General features: G+C 30.5%; 1 long non-coding RNA gene across 1 annotated transcript; it reads left to right on the top strand.

Moving 5' to 3' along the window:
- The first annotated feature begins 10,882 nt into the window (after nt 1-10,882).
- On the top strand, nt 10,883-13,574 carry LOC149057237 (uncharacterized). Its single transcript, XR_016190999.1, has 3 exons — nt 10,883-11,281; nt 11,390-11,790; nt 12,512-13,574. It is a non-coding gene; the product is annotated as an uncharacterized LOC149057237 (long non-coding RNA).
- Nucleotides 13,575-23,718: the final 10,144 nt, after the last annotated feature.

The raw sequence follows: 23,718 nt of genomic DNA, 5'->3' as shown, positions 1-23,718 counted from the left end.
TGTGAGTTACAAACAGATCCATTTTTATCTGCAAAAGAGATTGATGTGTCATTTTGGAAAACATTACCAGTTGAAAAATATCCAATTCTAAGAGATTTCGCATTAAAAATGTTATCTATGTTTGGAACCACATACATATGCGAATGTACATTTTCGAACTTGAAACATATTAAATCGAAGGAAAGAAATCGTTTAACAGATGAAACCTTGGGACATTTACTAAGAGTTTCAACTACAGAAATAGAAGTGGATTTTACTAAATTGTCTATTGAAAAACCTCATCCTCAAGTATCACATTAAATAATAATTGTAAATATAAATAAATAAAAATAAAAAATAAAATTTTAATTTTTTTTTGCTTTCTCCTATGCACTGCGGCCCGCTAGATTTTAAAGTATTTAAAAGTGGCCCGCTAGTTACTTTGAGTTGCCCATCCCTGTTATAAACAAAAATTCATATGGAGTGGAAACTTTTTTTATTTAATATACTATATACTATATCAAACCGGACACATTGCATTTTTTTCACTATTATTTGATTTTTACTGTCCATTTATTAAAGTCATTGTATATGGATTATGCAACGTATGTTTATTTATTGTTGAAATTTCGTATTACAACTCTTACAAAACTAGCTTTAGAAAACCTCACTAAGCTGCAGCTTGTATAGCACTGACATTTAAAATAATTGCATGGTAATATTTTCGAAATATGTTTGTTTGATTTATTTTTTTCTAAATTACTCTTAATAAAAACTTTTTCATTCGGTTAAAACATTTGATAAATTTAATGCAATGTTTCTCATAAATTATTCAAAAATATTAAAGATAAATATGCACGATCATTTTGAATATGTATTTAAAGTTAAATTTGTTACAAAATTCATCAAAATATTAAAGATTTTAAAATTATTTTTCAGTTAGAAATTAATAAACATTTGTCTTTTCAAAACTAACATTAAAAATATAAATGAAAATTCTCCACAAAGTTTTCGACCATATAAAAAAAAAAAAAAGCGGGTAAGTCGTGTATGTCGCTCTGCTGTACAGTAGGTTACAAGTGGGTTACTGTAATGGATGGAATTAAATTTGAATCCAATGATATTATATCATTGTATACAAAAAACGATTCTGAGCGAAGACGGTTTATCTGTCTAGGATATATTATAGATTATTAAAAATTTTCAAATCTTAGATTTAAAAAGAAAATTTTTTATGAATTTCTACTTTGAAATAATTTGCGAATTTTCGTGATTTTTACATATGTTGTCAAAATTCAAACTTTGAATGCTTGTAAAAAAAAAATTGTGAATACGCATTTCTTTTATTTTTCAATTTTTATTGTAAAAATATATTATGAGCTTTGTATTAAATTTTCAAATCTTAGATATAAAAGGAAAATTTTTTATGAATTTCTAGCATAAAATAATTTACGAATTTTCGTGATTTTTACATAATATGTTGTAAAAATTCAAACTTTGAATGCTTATAAAAAAAAATTGTGACTATGTATTTCTTTTATTTTTCAACTTCTATTGTAAAAATATGTTAGGAGCCTTGTATTAAATTTTTAAATCTTAGAATTAAAAAGAAAAACTTTTATGAATTTCTATCTAAGATAATTTGAACATTGCCGTAATTTTTACGTATTTAGTCAAAATTTGAACTTTAAATGCTTATAAAAAAAAATCGTGCCTACGAATTTTTAATATTTTTTAACTTCTATTATTAAAATGTGTTAGAAGCCTTGTATTAAATTTTCAAGCTTTTCTACCGAACAAATAAATTTTTATCGATATTTATAGAAAAAAAAACTAAAAAAGTTGAAAAATTAAAATGTCAGTAAACAGCTCAAAACAAATCTAAATATTTTTTAAATTTTATCAAATATATAAAACGCCTTTATAAACATTCAGTCAAAATTTCAAGTATCTGCGGTAATTTGTTTTAGAGTTACACCAAAATAAGGAAATCGCTAAAAGTGAAAATCCAATGTTGTAAAAAATTAAATTTCAAATGCTCATAAAATTTTAATTTTAATTTCAGGTGGAATTTTTATTTGTGATAAAGATTGAAAAACTTGTTAGGAATCTTGTATTAAATTTTTAAATCTTAGATTTAAAAAGAAAATTTTTTATGAATTTCTAGCTTAAAATAATTTGTGAATTTTCGTGATTTTTACATATTTTGTCAAAATTCAAACTTTGAATGCTTATAAAAAATGAATTTATTTTATTTTTCAACTGCTATTGTAACAATATGTTAAGAGCCTTGTATTAAATTTTCAAGCTTTTCTGCCTAACAAATACATTTTTATCGATATTAATTAAAAAAAAACTAATAATGATCGAAAATTTGAAATGCCTATGAATAGTTCAACTTAAGTCGAAATTTTTTGAAAATTGCATGGTCGATAGAATATACTTATATAAACATTAGGTGAAAATTTCATGTATCTATGGTCATTTGTTTTAAAGTTACATCAAAAACCAAAATCGATTTTGTCGAAAAATGAGTGTGCGTAAAATTTCCCGTTTTTCCCTTAACTTTTAGTTTGTTTTTCTCAATTATTTAGAAAAGTATTAAGAATTTTTTACTTTTGACCCCCAAAGTACCAACTAGATTCACTTTCTGATCGAACGAGGTACTGAAGTCAAAAATCGAAGCATTTTTATTGCCCCAAAACGTGATGACAGACACACAAAAAAAAAAACACACATCATGGTAAAATCAATACATTCATTGCTCCGCTCAGAATCTAAAAATCCCGAATGTAACATAATATTAACCTTTTATGAGCGTTTGAAAGCTTGAGCTATAACTGTAAATTCCACATGGACCTGCAGTATCATAGCCTTTGCCTTCTCCCTACGACCAAATCGTGAAATAAATTACACGTCGCAAGGTTTATTACACGAGCGATCATTACACGAAAAAGTTTCAAATGTTTCAATCCGATGAACTCTTTTTAAATGTTTCACTAGAAACGGGTTTCCATACCTCGAAACGTCTATATATAGCCGTGCAACTTTACGTGAAAGGATCGATTTTCCCACCAAATGCAGGAGTAATATATTTTATAAATCATAATATTATAGAATTCTGTAAACCTTGTCGAGACATCCGATTTTCGAAATTAAACGCACGCTACATATATATATATATATAATATAACACTATATACATATTGTATATATAGTATACAATATACGTATTATACGCTCGTTGTTCAGAACAAGTAATAGAGAAATAATGTAACATAATGATACGCGTACGCGTTTCTATTGTTGTGCCTATATACCTATAATATAGATTATGTATACGACGGCGGCCTGCGCATCTTTTCCGCACAATTCTCGCTCCTAATCCCTCATTTGGGCCGCCCGCGCGCGTTTGAGTCGAAAGCCGAAAGCCATGTAATTTACGCTACTAAATCACTACTTATATATTTGGTATATATACATATATGTATAGGTATATGGGTACACGTCATCCTTAGCGGTCGGTCACGAAACTGACCTCTGCCGCGCTCGTCGCGTTTCCATATTAGAATTATTATTAAGAGTCGGAATGTACACGACTGGTGCAATTGTCTCACGGACCTTTCGTCCCGAGACGGACAAAGCCGCGCCACCACACCATATAATATATAATAATATTATGCCGCCGTCGCCGCCACGTAGATATACGTATAGGTAGGTACACTTCTGGGTGGTACTTAATAACGCATTACACGACGGAGGATATTCTCGACATTTCGTTATGCGTTATTCAATCTTGAGTATAATAATAATATTGTACACACATTATACGGGTGGAAATTAAAACCGAAAGAAGGAAAATAGAATCGTGTATTACCGTTGGTGTGTGTGTGTGTGTGTGTGTGTGTGTGTGTGTGTGGAGGGGTGGCCGCGGCGACGGCGGTTGGTAATGTGTCTTAAATTAGGCACAAAATGTGTGTTAAATAAGATATAGGTACTAGTGAATTTTAATCGGGTTATTTTACACGAACGATGAGTTTCAAATAAAACATTTTAAGAGTATACATTTTTCTAAGTTTCTATACGCTGCACGGAAATTTTTTTAAAGATAATTGCATGTAAACTCTAATTTTTTCGAAGAACATTGAATTTCAAGTAAATAGTTGATTATTATTTATTATATTAAATTATCAAATAATAATGATCCAACTTGGCGTGGCGGGGTGCCGGGGTATCCAGGTATCCTCTGTGACACACGTATAAGCCTTGCAATGATGTAAATACTCGCATATCACTATATAATATAGACTGATTAGACTGAAAAGTTATAACAAAAAACGATAACGTATGTTGAAAAATAGTTTATATATATATATATCAATAAAAGCTCTGCAGCGAGAAAATGAATGTTTATTCTCAAAAAAATCACTTTGTATACGTACCTATAATATTATATATTATTATATATTATTATTATGGGACTATAAGAGTATCAAATTATATAGACAGAATACCTATATGTCAATATCAAGAAACTGCGTTAAAAATCAAAAAATAGATATTTCTGCTGCTGCGGCAGAAAACAGAAAGTATCGAGTAAAGAGCTTGAAAAAAGAATAGCATCATACATCGTCGTATTGTGTAGAATATCAGTTCAAAGAGAACTACGAAAATGGTAGGTTCTACTGCAGCTGAAGGATATTAAACAGCTGTACTGCACTGGACGTCTGCTACACCGAAGGTTGTTTAAAACCATATGATTTCGTATATTATTATACCATATATAGGTACTGCAGGTACGCAGCTAGTACGTACAACAATATTATGATAAACGCATATGTTGATTCCATGCATTTATGCTAATTATGATTTTTGTTTACAAACATTTACAGCGTAAATAAAAACACGTTAAGGAAGGCAGCATATGGAAGGCAATACGTCATAATAATTATATTGTAATGTATAATATAAATTATTAGTACACTAAGTACAGTGATACCTCCAAATACTGGGCGTTCTCGGTTGCTGATATTGAGGTTCACATTCGTATGATGTTCGCCATTCAAAGGGTTCAGTTTGTGTAGTTTGCAGGTTCACAACAACGCATGCTAATTTGGGGTGTATGATGATATTTTGAGGTGATAATCATTAGGGTGGTTTCAATGTATTTAAAATATAATAAGAAACACGAAAAACTGAAGACATAATTTTATTATAATGTACAACTTATTTTATATTGTACTCTGTAAAATAAAATGTTAATACGTGGCTCGAAACACCATTAAGATATAACAAAGACTAAAACTGTAAGACACGAGAATAAAGGTTTGATCGTGATATGATGGTCATGTATATATGTATACAGATTACAGATATATGACGAGTGTATAGTCTATTATGTTCAGATCGAAACGTGACAATTAAATAGCTGCGGACGCCAACGACTGCAGCTATTTATTATAAGTAGATTTATTTTTGGAAAAAGTGCGCGTATAAAAGGGAATAAGTAAAAAATTATTATTTTTCAGGGAACGGTAAAAAAAAGTCTCATTATAGTTTATTGTTAAGTTTAGGGATTATTCATTCATGGCTAGTTTAAGAGGACGTCGTACCCGCATGATGTGTTATTGTCTCCATCTTATAAACGCATACGTGTATAACATACCAAATTATGTGTTTTGAATAATCCAATTCATATTAATTCATGTACTGTTACTTTAATATTACTGAAGTCAGCCTTCTTAGTTCTCAGAAATTCACCAATAATGTATCCCCAATACGGTGGTTTGCCGCACTTCATTTAATTTTGAAATGCTCGTAACTAAAATATACGTAATGAGTAATGACTTAGGATAATCATACCTTTAAATATGATAATTGGGTGATTTGCTCAATAATACTGAAAATAAAAAAGTGTGCAAGTGGCTATCGCTCTGCTGCAGTATAGTAGAGATGGAGAGTAGGTCAATGGTCATTATAATGCATGTGTTAAATTTGAATGAAATGACAATTGACAATTGACAGGTATCATTGATTCATTGCATACGAAAAAAGATTCTGAACGTAGACGATTTGTCAGCCTAGGATATATTTTATTACCTATATTTAAATTATAATATATTTTTCCAAGCTCAGAAAATATTTTGTATATTGACTATGGTTTTTTTTTTATAGTTATTTAAAGAAAAAGTTATGGAGAACCTTGTGTTGGGTTTTTATTTTTTTAACCTTTTAAAATTGTGATTAACAATTTTTGATTTTTTTTTTACTACGATAAGTACAACTCATAATAAACCAAGTATTAAATTTTAAAGATTTTTTTACAATCAAATTTTTTATAGGCATTTCAATAAAAAAAACTTTAAAAAAATCGAAAATTTCAATTGTCTATAAATACCTAGCTCAAAAAAAGTCGAAATATTTTGAAAATTTAATCGTAGATAGATACCTAACTCTAACATAAACATTTGGAAAAAATTTCAAGTATTTAGAATGATTCGTTTTTGAGTCACAGCAAAATAAAAACATCAACTTTGTCGAAAACTGATTATACGAGCGTAAAAATTCTCGTTTTTTCGTTACTTTTATGGTTTTTCCTATCACTTTTGTAAACTGTTTTTAACTTCCCAAAGTACCATTAGTGCCAATTAGATGAATTTTTCTTTTCAGAGAGAGGCTGAAGTTAAAAATCAAAGCATTATTTCTACTACGAAATGTGATGACAGAAACAGAAAAAAAACATAGGTAAATACATCATTATAAAATCTATACATTTCTTACTTCATTCAGAATCTAAAATAAATGAATATGCTAATGGATCATCTCGATCGAAAACTTTGGTACGTTATTATATTTAGGATGTTATGGCCTGCAATATATGTTTGAAAAATGTAGGCAATTTCTAGTTACGTTGCACGCACGGTGATCATCCCTGTCCGGAAAAATAAAATCAAATAGTTTCAATGATCAATTATAACGACTTTACAGAAAAAACAATCTCGCCTCATAGAACATTCGAATTTTGACCAACATTTTTTTTATTTGAAAGAGAAAACTTTCTTTAGGTCGCAATGAATCTTTATTGTTGAATTAACTTAAAATATAACCTAAGAAAAATACACATATAAAATGACTAAACGATATTTATGGTTATTTTTAGCAGTTACTTACAATTTCTGTAAATAGCTAAATTTTAAAATCCAAGGGACCTGCAGTCTATAAAGTCTTCATCTTTCGAATAAAATTTTTTAAATAATTGACTATTTAAAGAGTAAGAGTTCTTATTCATGTTGGTCAAGTTCAAACTTTCATATTATATAGCTTCGACACCCTTAGGATGAAAAATGATATGATAGTTGTGCAAGACTATAGGTAGGTACGTAAAGTTATGTTATTTGTATAAGATATAGCCAAAATTGACTTGTTTCTTTCTGCCCACACACTGACAAAATTGTGTATCATTATTACCTTTTTTGCGTTATTTGTAAAACCACAAACGTTAAACCATACGGCCGGTCGTATATTACCGACGTTACCGAATCACCGTAACACGTGCCCGTCTCGTGCCGAAACATACACAATAATATTATATACGTGAATACGGTGTTTCAAAAACGATCGGCATAAGATACGACCCTCAAACGGATCGGTCGATGGCCGACTACTGTCCAGATATATATATTGGTATGGTGTGCGTATATACATGTATATATAGTATATAAGACCGATGATGCTGGACGGCCCTTTGATGAGTGCCGAATATTTGTTCACGTCCCATTGCCCTCGGGCCCTTCTCAACACCCCCACCGCCGCCGCCAACGCCGCAGACACGCGTATATAGCGTATTCATATATGACGTATATATATAGTTACGCAGGAGGAAAATGTATTATTTTAATAAAAAGATAATATATATACGCGGCAAGTGTGCCGGGCACGTGTTTTCTTTCATTCCGATTGTCGCCCCCAGCAGGACGTACGTCGTATACATATATACGATTTTTTTCCAGCTGGTACATGTGTGTATGCATTATATATATTATATATTATATATAATAAAAATAATAATAATAATAATAATAATAATAATAATAATAGAATATAATATATTATGATGTGATATATTGCGCAAAGATATATTACATTACAAACGAAATTCCTCAGTTAAAGGTGCGCGTGCTCTTCGTGAACGGCGAACGGCTGACACGCGTTTATATAACGTATACCTACTACCTATAGGTACCTACGTACTATGTTGTTTTCGTCGTTTTCGAGTAGAATGACAAGTTGTATATAGACATATATAGTTATATTCCAAACGCGACATACTAAAAAGATTCGATGGCGATATAATCATAGTATTATTTTGAAACCAGAGGTTTGCTGCAAGAGGATTGCTCACGACATGGTTGAGTCACGTATTATAATAAAATCCATTATATGAAATGAAAAAATTAATAAACAAACAAAGATAGGTATAATTGTATGACTAATAATCAAAATGAGTCAGATATCATTCCGTAGGTACAGAAATATTTAGATAATATTTATTATTTAGTTATTATGGTTAGTTGTATGACCACACTCGCATATTTTGTTTTAAAAATGCACAATATAACACATTTCGAATTCAACTGAACCAATTTTTTGCTATTGAGATTATAGAGTGAATTGCCCAAACTCAAAGGTAACAAGGATAGATCAGAAGATCTATATAATAATAGAACAGGACATTAGACGCTTATCTTTAATTTGAGAAAAAGATAAATTCACACAAACATTAAACTAATGCTAAAAACATAAATATGGTTCAGATGAACGCATATGTTTCATGTTATACGCATTTATATGACAACACTATGTGGTCTGGGGGGACGTGAAATCGACCGAACTCGCCTAAAAACACTTATCAAAACTTATCTACAAAAATTAAAACTAATATGATTTGTTTTTAATGTTTTTTAACCAGACCTGCAAAAACACGTAGCGTTGCTTTGTGAATACTAAATTCCTACATATATTTATTGGTACCAATGGTACTTTTGTCATTTTCATAGGTATAACAAATTTTTTTCTCCAAATATTTTGTCAAGGAAATTTCGTAGAGTTGTAGCTAAAACTATTTATGAAGACTTTTAATTTTGGTATTTTAATGACATTTGTCATTTTTAAACAATTGGTAACTGTATGGTCACGAAAAATGCGAACAACGCCCATAATTTATTGTTTTCTAATGCACTTTCTGCGTGTACTCTTTTTTTACTGAAAACTATAATACTTTTTTTTTATTAGAAAAGAAAATATACAATCTGTAAATATATGTACAATAAGTAATTTTGATGGTTTTTTTTAACAAGGCTTGATGACGTGAGTGAAGAGGGTGCCCAGTGACACTACTTCAGCTTGATTAGAATCTATAATACTTAAAGAATATTTATGAATTTTTCGGAACCAAAATATTATTTAAGAAACTGTTTTATTAGGAAATAGGCTGTATTTAATTTTAATCTGCTTTGCGTTTATATACTTATAGTGGCGAATAAAATTATATCAAGAACAATAACTGTGAGAACAAGTGATGCTTCCTGGAGAACTACCATCGTCATATCTGTCGGAACAATATTACACATTGAGTGAAATATGCATAAATAAAATATTGACAGTCCACGCAAACCCTAAGAAAGAATAATATAACGACACAAATATAAAGAAAACGAAACAAATTAATCAATATTGTTGGTATATCTACGTGTAATAGTCTGATTTTCTGTTCACTCACACGTGTAAGTATTTATTGACATGAACTAGAAGAGAAAGTATTTTCATCGAATTTAGATCCAACGAATATACTCTCGCAATTGAAAACATAATTATAATATTATTATACAACCGCATCAAGGTTCCATTATTAACTCAGATTGTTGGTAGTTAGCACTGTCAGCAGTGCACACGTATTTGTTACCTATATCTACCAATAATATATTATTATCATAATAGTTTACAAACGATATTCAAAAGTAATAATTTATTAATATATCAACATATTAGTAATAAAATGTTTGTTTAAAATTAAAAATAAACACATTGAGGTTACTTGTCTAATACATGATGTTGAACTGTTCAAAAGTGCGAAAAAATCGTATATAAAAACGTGGATGTTAATGATATTTCATTTTTAAAGTGAGTTATGGGTAAAGTGAGGAAAATGATTTATTCTAATATATTAACAGAAACATCATAAAATTGGTTCTCTTAATCGCAAATTAACCATTGTGAGATGGAAACAATACTCATTCAAGTTCGGCGTACTTCAGAGTCCACTTAATGTATATAGACGCATAGTAAAATAAAAATAAACGATCTGTCATAATAATACAGACAGATTGAAATCAGATAACATATTTTTATTTTTTATAATTAATTTTCTACAAAATTGTTACCTTTCGTAAATAAATCCAATTTAATTCTTATATCAAACGATTAAAAAGTAATTAGGTATAATATTATTCTACTTCAAATTTTTTTTTTTTTTTAGTTGCACTATTATCAGAAATAGAGAAACTAAACGTTTTTTCTGTACTTAGTACCTATAATTTCTCGTTTTCATGTGTAATATGCGTTCTCACTTCTCGACCAATAGTGATTTTGATGTACGTATATCAAAACATTATTGTTTATTACGATCCACGCGCGTGTTATACGAGAAACGACGACGGCGATATTATTATAGTAGTGTCGTGGTGCGATCGTCACACACGCACATTATAATAATATTGAAGACGACGAATGTAGGTATTAATATGTATAGTATTATTGAAGATAATCGCCGTTCGGTGACCGGAATCGACAAAATCCAAATAGGTACTCAGGTACGCTATATAATAGCATCATTCGGATCCGGAGGACGTGTGCCGCCGAGAGAAGCGGTGCCGGCGGCGGCAAACGGTCGTCGCGGAAACGGAAACGGTCTGACGGTGGCGCGCGCCTTGAATATTTGATTGGGCCGAAACTTCCGAATTCGATCGCACACGAAATTCGGAAACGCTGCAGCTCGACATCCGGCGGTGTGCGATGTCGTCGTCGTAGGTATTATATGTGGTACCCGAACGCGGTATCAACCGCAAATAAAACGACGACGATGAAGACGACGGCCGGCGGACGCGTGGCAGCGGGTGTACACGAACGGATGATATTATTGTGCGATATTATAATACGCGAGACGATATTATTATTGTGTTTTTCTGGTTTCAAAGGTATAAAACCGTATTTTCGGGGGGGACACGGTGAATCTGCCGGGTGTCAGGTAAAGATACCGTCGTCGTTTCGGCGACTATATAAGTATAATATAATACATATACACGTTGTTTACGATATATAACCATATTTTTATTATATATATAACATAATGTAGGTAACGTGTGTAAGATTGACGGCATGATCGGCGGCGGAGGAGGATCGTGGAAACAGCAGCCCTGCAGCAGCCCGTCGGCCCGTCAAAAACAGCAGCGGCCACGGACAGAGCCAAGCAAAGCAGCTGTTGCGTGCACCTGGTGTGCCCAGGACGATGACGACGTCGACAACGACTACGACGACGACGACGACGGCGAAGACCTCGCGGGCCTTAACACACACTCACACACACACGCAGCCGCAGACACGTTTGGATGAGGAGACGGCAGCTGGTCGGACGGCGAACATTAATATAATATATATATATATTATATACAATATAAACGCATGCACACGAACCCGAGGAAGACAGTCGCGGGGCACAGACACAGACACACACACACACTTGCATACGAATAAAAGGTACCTTTTTTTCACCCACCCCCCACCCGCCCCCGCTAACCCGATCGCGGCGCACCCCGACCGACCGGTGTAATAATATAATATACGAGTTGTATAACATGGCGAAACGCACGTATGTGTGTGCGTGTGTAGGTCCTACCGTGATTTTCCCGCCAAAAATCCTCACCATATAATATTGACCTCGCCGGGCCATCGGCACCCGCACACCACCTGCACACGCGACCTTATACACCAAGATTCCCGCCAAAATACACCTGCTGCTGACGGTTCTCTCTCTCTCTCTCTCTCTCTCTCTCTCTGTATGTTATATAGAGGTGCCTACCTACCTATATACCTTTATTATCACCTGCTTTTTATTTTATATATGTATATGTGTGTTTTTTTTCCTCGCTGCCTGTGCTTGCAAACGTCTATCGTTTCTCGACGTCCTCGTTGTATACCTATATATATTTATTATAATAATATAAAATGCATTTATGTGTGTATGAGTTTAAAAATCGGTTCTCCTATACACTGCAACAGCTGTTCCGGCGACGGTGGCGTATATACAATGAAATAATAATAAAACCCTGTTGCTCGACCAACATAAATAGATATATACCTATACCTATATATATATGTAGGCATATAACATAATGTGCAGAAAAAAATTTTACCTAAAGTGCAGTTTTTTTTTTTTTTTGATGCATTACCTGTACGCCAAAAATGTATTATGTTCCAGGTGATCGCGTCTAGATATATATTAGTATACCTATTGGTTTGTATACAACCGACCCTCACGACAAGCCTAGTCCAAGGCATATACAACCTATATACACTACCTGCTGTACTTAACCTTAAAATATAAATTATGAGGCCATTACGTGTATTGTATAATAATACATTACTTGAATATAAGACGCACCCTGCAGACGACGACCGTATTACGCAACATCATCGGGTGCTATCGCGGTCCAGACGTACGCCGGGGTTTGCCGCGCTGAAGGTCAGACGACCCCCTTGGGAGAAAGACGTCGTCATATAGTAAATAATAATAAGGGCTCGATTTTACGAACATAATACATAATTATGATGCGAGATCACGTATATTATAAGAAATCACGATTGACCGATTTTGACACGCGTTTCAAGATATCCTTGAACGCATATAATGCGCTAATTTTTTTTTTTTTACAGACAGTCACATGACTTATTCAATTGAATTGAATTAACATAGAAGCCTTTAAAAAATGTATAACGTATTAACTTTATAACTGTCGAACATAATCAGTATGCTATTGGATGTATCTCCATTTTTTCATTTATTAATACATTTATAAATATGGCATTTTGGAATCATTGTAAGTATACTCGCACGCACGTTTTCAAAAGTTGTTACACTATAGAACCCTAAAAATTAGAACCCTTAAATGGTATGTTTGAAAATATAAATCGTCCAGGCTATTATACTCTACTGTATCACTATTATCATCGTATCCCGCTATCTCCGATTTAAAACTACCCTTAAATATGTATACAATAATAATAAAAATTACATTTTTCTATCTTTAATATTTATTATAATTATAATATATATATTATTTTAAATAGAACATATGATTACTTAAACATCAATTAAAACCATATGTATTTTTTCTATAATCTATATAATACCCCTGATCTATATGAGATAGAATAGTTATATTACTATTTTAGGTCATCATAAATAGTTATACATTTTTTTTTAATCTTGCAATAATTGCAATAGAGTACATTTTACTTTTTAGATGTATTATGTATGTATTCTTACAAAATTATTACAAAATATCTAAAATGTACTATTGTGTATATTAAGTGTTCAAATCAGAAGGTCTGACTTTCAATGTCTTAAGAATAAATAAAATAAATAGTATCTTTGCGTTATTGTATATTTATGTAATATATATATAGTATTTTAGCTGTTGTATTTATTTTATCTCTTAATCTCAAAGCGTACGTCTGCTCGTTTGGACGCCAGTGAACCGTAAATGATATCTATCCAATAATGTTCAATAATCAATTCGACATCGTAAAAATATTATTACAAAATTACAACTGTCTCAAAAAACCCTATTCAGTGGGCGGGTTCTATTCTCGATCGTTTCTCTCTGTCTTATACCCCGTCTCGCCACTGATGGGCGCGGAACATAATATAATATGTACTCCTTGATTTCGATTTCGTATAACGTGCAGTATACATAATAATATATACTACCTACATATGCCACGTGTCTGCCGACGGTGGATATCGTGTATATACATATATATATATATAAATACACCTATAGATGTAATGTGGGTTATTTTTTTATTATCATTATTTCTATACTTCGTACAAATACCCTTTAATGGACAGAGTCGTCGTCGTCGTCTGAAACACTATAATATTATATTATACCGTACGGCGTCTAGACATGCTGTTATTCGTTTATATATTGTATATTTATCGTTATTATCGTCACTGCGTTTTGTGGGATGGTATCGTTTTAAATGTTGCCCGGGTGTCACTCCACAGCGATATCGTGCGCGCACCTATATTATTACAGCTAATATACTGCACAGACGACGCCGGTGCGACGTCGTGTCCAGTAGTTATCGTTTAACCAAAAACATTTCGTAATTTTCGTGTAAATATGTATACTTATATATAATATATTTTAAGACGAGGAATTTCGTTTTAAATCTTACACGATACGTTACTAATGGTTTTTCATTCCCTACGGACGATTTCATATCGACGATTTTCGATCGACCGATAATATGTATGACGTGTGTGATATGTTCATATTATTGTTTCGTCATGTGGTGACGCCGCACGCGTACGTACATTATGGACAAACGTCTCGAAAATCGTGAATCATTTTTATACTGCCGATAAATATATATATATATATATGGTTTTCGTATTATTCATCAATCAACAATTAGAATTTTCGACACGATTACATACTTATAAGTTATAATATAACATATACTTATATAATAATGCTACTGTTATTGCATTTCGACATTTTTGTTGTAGATTGATAAATAGGCGTTTAATATTATTTTTAAAAAGTGTATAGTACCGATAATAATTGCATATAAACTAATGAACTACTAATGAACATGTCGTTTAATATTATACACACATAGGTATGCTGATTTATAGGATTAACCCATTAGTCAGTTAAACAATTTATTTTTGGTATCATCCAAATTTTAGATTTTGGCTTAATCAAGTGCCAAATTTCAGCATTGTCCACAGATTTCTCTTTCGAGAATTTATAAAATAATTATTAGCTTGGCTATAATAATGTTTAAAAATTGTAAGGAACCAAACTACTAAAGCATTTACTGTATAATTCAAAATTCAAATCCTTAATTACATACCAGAGTTATAGAATACCTAAGTCGTAATAAATTATTGTACAATATTATTTACGAAAATAATGTATAGATTACTAATCAATAAATAGTTTGAGTAGGTTAATTTTATATTAATAAAAAAAAATCTGCTTTTTGAATGAAACATTTTTATTTTTTATTTTTATTTTTTATTTCTGGATTTTTTTACAAACATTTAATATAGGTATCAATGTAACAGAATACAATTATGTGAATAATCTAATGTTAATCCATTTTATATTTTTTTATTTTATTAGCTAAAGTAATGCATTATATGGTTTTAACTAATCATCTATTTCTATTTGTTATGATGCACATAAGTAAATAATGTATATTTATGTAAGTAGGTCATATAATAGTCACCCAACATTGGTGCAACTAGGGGGGTGCAAAATGGTCTTTAGCACCCCTTGATATTTTAGATCTAACTATTATAATTATAATGAAATAACATCAATTTTATGTTTTTAATAGTATAGCACCCCACGTTTTAGAGGTCTAGTTGCGCCTATATGTCACCCAATTCAGAATTCAGAATTTATCATGGGTTTTTTTATGCATTTTTATCTATACTGATTAATATATACATATACCTACCTATTCAACTGTCAACCTACCTATCGTTTTATTTTTAACAAGAAAATATTTTTTAATTTAATTTTTGCGAAATTGCATATTATATTGTATATAGATAGAGATGAACCTAATCTGAATACGTAGTTTGTAGTTTTATTTAATTTCGTTGTTAATGATAACCTTTGGAAATGCGCTATATCTTTACGCTTAAAAATTTTAACTAATTTTATTTTTATTTTTTATGCATGTAGGTATCTAATGATGTATTTCAGTATTTGTGTAGTAAAAAAATATTACTGATGTAAAAAGTAAAGCAGTTTATAATTTATTATTAACATTTAACTCAAATCTAAAAGTATAATAAGAAAAAAGGAATATTAAGAATATATAAATATTCAAGATACTTGAAATCTCGATAAATCCGGATTCCGACGAAACAAAAAAAAAAAAGAATTGGTTTCAGCTGTCCTGCAGCTGAAATGAACAGCATAATTATTATGTTTCATAGCAAATGAGTTTTCAAGGTGATTATTGACTTATATTGTCTTAGGTGTCTAGTTTCTGAGTTCACCAAGTTATTCTGTATTCAATTTTTATTAAATTTAATATAATCTACTATTCTATTACAAAGACCGATTTTTTCTGTTTGTCTTCTGCAGCTATTACTATGAAACAATGAAATGCAATGGATTTTAACTTTAATAATAGGTAATAAAAATAACTAAAGTCTAAAACATATTACTATTAAATAATTACTATATCTATTTGTACAAATGTAGAAATTCCATGTTGTCAATAATTATAAAAGATGTATTATAAACTCGATCGTGCTTTACCAACAACTTTAAAGGAAATCAAATCGAGTTTAAGGAGGATTTTTTCAATTAAGCGTTCGTGAGAATAACCAATAAACTTGATTATTACATCGCAAAACATAGGTACCTACATCGTTTTTAGGACGATATCTGACCATTATTAAATTACGGTTACACAGAATCATTTCACCACGTCAACATGCACGGTCATTTAAACACTCTATTCGACAATTTTCGCTCATATACGGAATTATTTCATCGTGTAAATGGATTCAAGCGGGTGAATTATAAATAGGAATATGATACTGTACCGTTTTATGGATTAACCAGTCTAAGTTATATCTGTATAGTTATTACAATTACTACTATTAGTGTCTTTTTTGGTATGCTTGAATGTTCATTATCGGTTTAATATTAGAGGTGGACTCAAAGTCTAGATGACTAAGGCGTTGATTTTGAAAATGTATTTATCAATTCTATGTCCAAAGCCATATACACTATAATATGTACTTATTGTACTTACATTTAAAATTTTTTTTTAACTTTATTTCACCAATTTACCTGGTATTACATTTTACCGTTAGATAAAACTAATATTATAGAACTATATAGGAAGTGTGAAACAATTATGACAATTTATAATACCGACTCGTTTAATATTCATATTACATATTATTATTATATTTCGTAAACAATTTATTTAAAAAAAATGTATTTATTAATTATTTTATTATTATTATTATTTTTAAAATAAACTTTAAATCCTGGGTTAGAGCATACATAACGCCCGTGCATATTTATGCGGTAGAATGATTCTGCGTAGCCGTAAACTAATGGTCAGGTTTTGTCCTAAAAAAGCGATATATGGCTTTGTAATAATCAAGTTTTTGGTTTCCCGCGGATGCTTAATTGATTCAAAAGAGAGTTCCCTCTTTGAACTCGTTTTAATTCCCCTGTAATATAAAAACATCCGCGTATAATGCACTATTATATTGCTACTAACAATTAATATATGTTTAACGAATACAGACAATTATTCGAAGAACACAGAAGACCTTTAATAAGTCATATTGTAACTGAAAGTTTAGGTCCAGATTGGAGCAATGGAAAGAATACTAATCAGTAATCACTAACCAGTTCTTCTAGCAAATACAAATATTATAGATTAATATCCTAAATATTTTAGATTCTGAACGAAGTGATGAATGTATTGATTTTACAACGATGTGTGTTTTTTTTTTTTTTTTTTTGTGTCTGTGTACAGCATAACTAGTCGAAATAATGCTTCGATTTCAAACTTTGGGGGTGGTTTCCGATGTAAAATTGAAGATCCTTGGTGCATTATAGAGGTCAAAAGTAAACATTTTCCAACAGTTTTCAAAAAAATCGAGAAAAACAAAAAAAAAATGACAGAAAAACGGGAATTTTTACGCAAAATCAGTTTTCGAATGGTTGTAATTCAAAAAATAATCACTTTAAATACTTGAAATTTTCACCAAATGTTTATGTTAGTGTTCTCTATATACAGTTTAATTTTCAAAAATTTTTGACTTTTTTTGAGTTATTTATAGACCACTGAAATTTACACTTTTTTTGAGAATTTTTTTTTGAAGTGTCGGTAAAAAAATGTTGGACGACCAAAAAAACTTGAAAATTTAATACAAGGTTCCTTATGAGTTTTTCTTATTTTAGCTAAAAAAAATTAAAAATCGTAAGTCACAATTTTTTTTAATAAGCTTTTATAGTTCAAAATTTTACGAAATCTGTCGAAAACGCGAAAATTTGCAAGTAATTTTGAAGTTGAAAAATCATAAAATTTTTTGCGTTTATAACTAAGGATTAAAAATACAACACTAAGTTCTCCATAAGTTTTCCTTCAAGTAGCTATAGAGAAAACTCGAAGTATCATTATAGAAAAAATTTTAAGTGCGTTTGAATTTTAAATTTTTACGAAATAGCGTAACGATAACGATTTATCCTGAAACGATTTTAAATATTTGTTATTATTCAAAAAGTATAAGTCCTAGATACTTGAAAATTTTACCAGTTATTAGGATTGGTATTTTCTTTACATGATTAAATTTTCAAAATATTTTGACTTTTTTTGAGATATTTATAGACGACTGAAATTTTCAATTTGTCTGAAAATTTTTTTTTGAAGTGTCGATAAAATTTTTTTGGCCCTATCAAAATACTTGAAAATTTAATACAAAGTTCCTCATAAATTATTCTTAAAGTGATTAAAAAATTATAAGAATACATAGGCACAATTTTTTTTTATATTAATTAATTTATACACTTTTTACATTTAGGTACTAGCTACTTATTACCTTTTTAATCATGATTTAACTAATTTTGACAACTTTTTTTTAGTTCGGCACTGCTTTTATTTGCTTGATTTATACAAAATAACAAAGTTTGCGATTGCGACTAAGTAGTAGTAGTAACTACTTAAAGTATTTTTATATGTATTTTAAATCGTGGAATAGAATCTATAATAATTCCAATATTCCATCCCCATTACCTAACCAATATCATGACCAATATGGCCATATACCATAAATTCAAATTATTAAATATTAAGTGTGATAAACTGATAATTAGTTCGAGATTTAAATTGTGATAGTAGAGGGCGCTAGCGTCGTTTTCCACAGCTGCGAATCAATCTCATCTTCATACTCTTAAACATTTCGGTATAGGTCGATGGGCAACCTGTATATCTTAAATCGTGGTTTACACTTCCTTATCATTTTTCGGACAACTGCCCTGTACCCTTATAATATAATATATGATATTACCTTGATGAGGCGTAGTCGTACGCTCATTCTGCGGAAACGCTCTGAGCATGCATGCCGGCCGCAGTTGCTAGCTTCCGGATGGGTGACCACCCGGGATTTTTAGCAACATATCCTTGCCACAAATATACACAAATACGTGTTACAACATATCAACTTAAAACTTACAAACAAATACATAAAAACAACCCCTACCGTACCACCCGACACCCGGCAATAGCCTATATGTTGCCGAGGGTTACCACAACTAAAATATATATATATATGTGATACATGTAGGAAATATTATGATATATTTTAGTGCTAATGGGGCCCGTCGACGAAGATACAATATGTAGACATTTTTATCGATAATTTATATCAAATTAATATATATATATATTTTTTATGGAATTTGTATATAACATGCTTTCAATTTTGATTTTAACTCTCGATAAAGACGTCTGACCGTGTGCGGCCAATATATCGGAATTATACGGGAACGACTACTACCTATATACTTCTGTCACTATTGGTATAACATAAAAACTACTATAGGTACATAATATGTAAGTAGGTTTAAATTTTTTGGACATCACATACATTTATTTTTAAATCGTTTAAGTTTTCAAATACTATTTTCCATACTTATTATAATATTGATGCACGTTTTATAATTATTATTGATTAGTAACCATGTAAACTACAACTGCAATATACGTACGATTCAATTTGCATAGAATATAGTCAATATAGAAATGTTAAAAAAATTATGCTTTGCAACGGTACATAAACTAAAAATAACACTAATCGCATCAATACGAATTTTATGGTATAATTTCAAGGTTATAACATAAAATAAATAATCACAGTGAAAAAACCAATAGGTGTAAATGTATAATAATATTATGAAAACGTGTTTGAAGAGTAATTGCCTTATCATGATATGATTATCGAATCAAACAAACATTACTAATAAAAAAAGTTGACCTAGCCAACAATAACTGCTGTGTACATAATAGATAATATATTATGTTTAATACATGATATTAGGTATATATACGTATATACAAATTACTTTTATAGACTATTCGATTCTAGTTTGAGATTTAAGTTAAACTTCAAAGGCGACACCCACTACACATGAACAACATTTAAATTTTAATACAGTTTACCCACATACTTACCAATATGTGCATATTTGTTTACCCGCAGCCTCCTGCGGTTGACTATTTACGGTTTAATATTTTATACGAATCGCTTCAACACGATAATAATATACACTAATACTCTATAGACATTACAATAACATTGTTGCCTTGTTGCGAAAAACAAAGAAATCACGTTCCGACCGTAAAACAGTTATTTGTTGGTCCTTGTAAAGGCCGCACCAACGGAAAATTATCTTATAATGTCACATATTAGGTACCTACCAGCTATTACCTTAGCTAATATGATTAGCATACCTACCTATTCAAGTGTCGTTGTAGATAATATAAAACCATAAAACGGCGTGCGTGTGTGTGTGTGTGTGTGTGTGTATGTGTGTGCTTATAGGATCGACCGGTATCTAAATATACGGGATGGTCATCAACTGTAGTGTTTTCCCCGTTTTCTTTCGTTAGGTCAGGTATAGGCGTATAGCCGGTGTAAGTCTGATAACAATATTTGTTAATTTACCTAAATATAAATCGTGTGAATGTGATATGCAAATTCGAATGACGAAGTTCAAACTCAACATTTTATATTTTATACTCGAACCGATCTGTTTGAAATCAGTGAACTTATTAAAGTCTTAATATTATTAATTATTATTAACCGGTGAAACGAAATCAATATAATATACCTATTTAGACAATATATTATGTAGGTGAGTTAAAATCGTCTGACTGCAGTTCAAGTGCAATATCGTTATTATTAAATAGATCGGTGAGTTAAGATATTGAAATTGAAATTTATTATTTGTATAAACGCAATGGTATACTGCGATACTCGTATTTCGTAGTCATCGCATTATCGCAAGGTGTGAAACGTGCATAGGATTCGATACCATTATACTAATAATAATAATGTGTTTGTTTCAATTTACTTCAAAATGATATGTCAATATATAATATCATATATTTGAATAACCGTAACGTTTTTTCTACTTTTTTTTCGATGATAATATACAATTGTCGAGCTGAAATGTACGTAGGTAAGCACTTTTTTAACAGAATTGTTTAAACATTACGGTATTACTGGTATTAGGTACCTACATTGACTATATGTATATACACTATACTGCAGTAAACACACACATACACACACATATATGCAGGCATATTAAGAATAATTATTGTATGTGTGTTATCTAAAATAATAATGATAATAGCTAATTTAAATCGACCTAGTTCCTATGTATATATCTATCGTTTGTTGGTAAACATTCAGTTTTTTATCAATCGTAAATTTATTTTAACGTTTTTTACGTTATTTACTTGAACAAACAATTTTTTTTACAAGCGTTACGTATCCTCGAGGTCACATCTTATACGCATTTGCATAACATTATCTATTCAGAAAAATATTGTAAACCGATCGACTAATAATCGACTAATAATTAATTTATATATTTCCACGAATGTTTATACAATATTTTAATAATATTATGTATAGTACCAAAATCATTATAAAGAATAATCTTTATTGCGGAAATGAATTTTTACACAGATATTAAACATATTTATTATAATACAACATACATAATACTACAAATATTCAAATTTTTGTCGAGCAATATAATGGCATTGGTCATATTATAGGCTAAAGTGGTTATACTATACAACAAGAAGCAACACCGTGTAAAAATGTTTCAGGGAAGTATAACAGATTATTCTATAGGATTAGACTGGTCAGAATATTTAAGATTTTTACATACGTATTTTTCTTCTAGTCATGCACATTGCAAACCTAAAAGATGAAAAAAATGACTTAAAAATGTTGAAAAATGACGTTAAAAAACAAAAAAACGCATTTATAACTAAAAATGCAAAAAAAGCAAAATAAAATTAGAATATTCTGCATCAAGGGAGCATGAAACAAATTTTTAGCTAGGATAGCATTGTACAGAATAAAAGGAAAAAAAATGCAAAAGTCATCAACATCCTAACTCTTGTAATAATGATTCGATTCTCTACTTCAGCATCTTTTCTGATAATGGAAAATGAATCCAATTTTTGATTGGTGGGAAGGAAAAATTTTTATTTTTACACAAAATAGGTTTTTAACTCAATCAATTTGATTTTTTTGGTGTAACTCAAAAACTGATAATTATAGGTATTAGATATACGAAATTTTCACCAAATATTTCCCCATATTAGTAGAGAAGAAAATGATAATTTTCAAGTTTTAGGAATTTAAATATTTAATATATTTTGTCAGAATCGTATAGAAGCAAGAGTAACTCGCATGGACACATGAACACAATTTCAATGGAATTGTAATACACTTTTGAGAATAATTTTATACACGTTTTTGTTTCTCTCTTATACATAATATACAATATAACCCATATTATGGCTTTATCGATATAGCACATCATCTTATTGCAAGTGATACGACTTGTACGTTATTATTGTCTTTAGCTATGTAAATTAGAACTAACACGTCTAATAATGTATATATACACACAATGACTGGTATATACATAGGTACAGGGTACGGTATATGCATGCGTATTGTGTGTGTGTATATATATATATATGCAAATCTCAATAGTTGTTGGCTGTCCAAAAACATAATATAAGCGAACACTTTTTATGGGCGACGGCACTGTTCGTGGTGATCACATAAAATAATAATAATAGGAAGGTGCCTATATAAGTATGAACGCGTTGTATGTAATATGTACGATGGGTGCCGGCCAACAAACTGGGCACGGTGCGTACGCGAAAAAAATGCAAAAGCGAGCGGCCGAGCAGCGGCTTGCCACATTTTTATAGTTCCAGAACTCTAAACTGGTTTTTTGTCATTTGTATATATATATTATATGTATATATATAAATATATGTGAGTGTATGTGTTTGTATACGGACATTTAACTGTAAAACGTAACGGGATGTTTGGTCGGTTAAAAAACGATCGTTTCCATCCGCCGATGTTCCATCACATCACACACGTATATGTGTACAGATATTATTATCGGCTATAATATAATATTATCTATTGTAAATGTATAGGTTGATATTATATATTATATCTATGGTATAGGATCAAATACAAATTCGTCAATTTCTTCCTGAAACGGTATGATGTTAAATTCGACCTAGGCGTATGTGTATAATATACATATAGGTACTTAATATACTGCTGGAAAG

This window comes from Diuraphis noxia, unplaced genomic scaffold (genome assembly GCF_037042655.1).
Source record: "Diuraphis noxia isolate RWA-SAM2 unplaced genomic scaffold, SU_Dnox_SAM2 contig0003, whole genome shotgun sequence".
In the NCBI taxonomy this organism is placed as follows: domain Eukaryota; kingdom Metazoa; phylum Arthropoda; class Insecta; order Hemiptera; family Aphididae; genus Diuraphis; species Diuraphis noxia.
The sequence above is the reverse complement of the archived record's forward strand: the minus strand, read 5'-3'. Positions and strand labels throughout refer to the sequence as shown.